Source organism: Penaeus monodon, chromosome 32 (assembly GCF_015228065.2).
Source record: "Penaeus monodon isolate SGIC_2016 chromosome 32, NSTDA_Pmon_1, whole genome shotgun sequence".
NCBI classification, from domain to species: domain Eukaryota; kingdom Metazoa; phylum Arthropoda; class Malacostraca; order Decapoda; family Penaeidae; genus Penaeus; species Penaeus monodon.
Window position 1 is genome coordinate 30,043,429 of NC_051417.1, and position 535 is coordinate 30,043,963.

Genomic DNA, 535 nt, shown 5'->3' on the forward strand with positions numbered 1-535 from the left:
CGACTAAACGACCATTACATTAACACCACCAGAATAATCTGTAATTCCAATCCGAACGCGGAGTTACATGTTTTGTGTACTTGACTTTGAAATTGCACACTAGATACGGGTTGGGTAATGTCATGGTTTGATAACAATACTTTTCCTACAGAGCTGCAAGACCATTCATATCAGCGATTATCACTTCCTTTCTCAAGTGTATTATTTTCACGGAAATATTATTCAATCCCGAGAGCCATTGTGGATGCATTACTTCTCGATTATGACATTAAACACATTGATTTGGCTTTATAAAATCTATCATATTAACAATGTCCATGCATTACAAAGCCAATTCACAAAAGCGAACAACTCTTGCAAAAACAAAACCTCAAAAGAGCTGATGCCCTGCTTTGCACTCTCCCTCCCACCCCCTTAAACCCGTGGCCCCAACCCCACACCTCTCTCACCACCTGGGTACAACACCTGCGCTCCCACAATCACATTAATGCAAACTGTGGTAAGGCAATGCTGGGTCACAACAAAATTGAGAAGT

General features: G+C 41.1%; 1 protein-coding gene across 1 annotated transcript in view; it reads right to left on the reverse strand.

Moving 5' to 3' along the window:
• Window positions 1-535, reverse strand: part of LOC119593791 (zinc finger protein rotund-like) — a 160,011-nt gene that overhangs the window by 138,009 nt on the left and 21,467 nt on the right. The window lies entirely within an intron of this gene.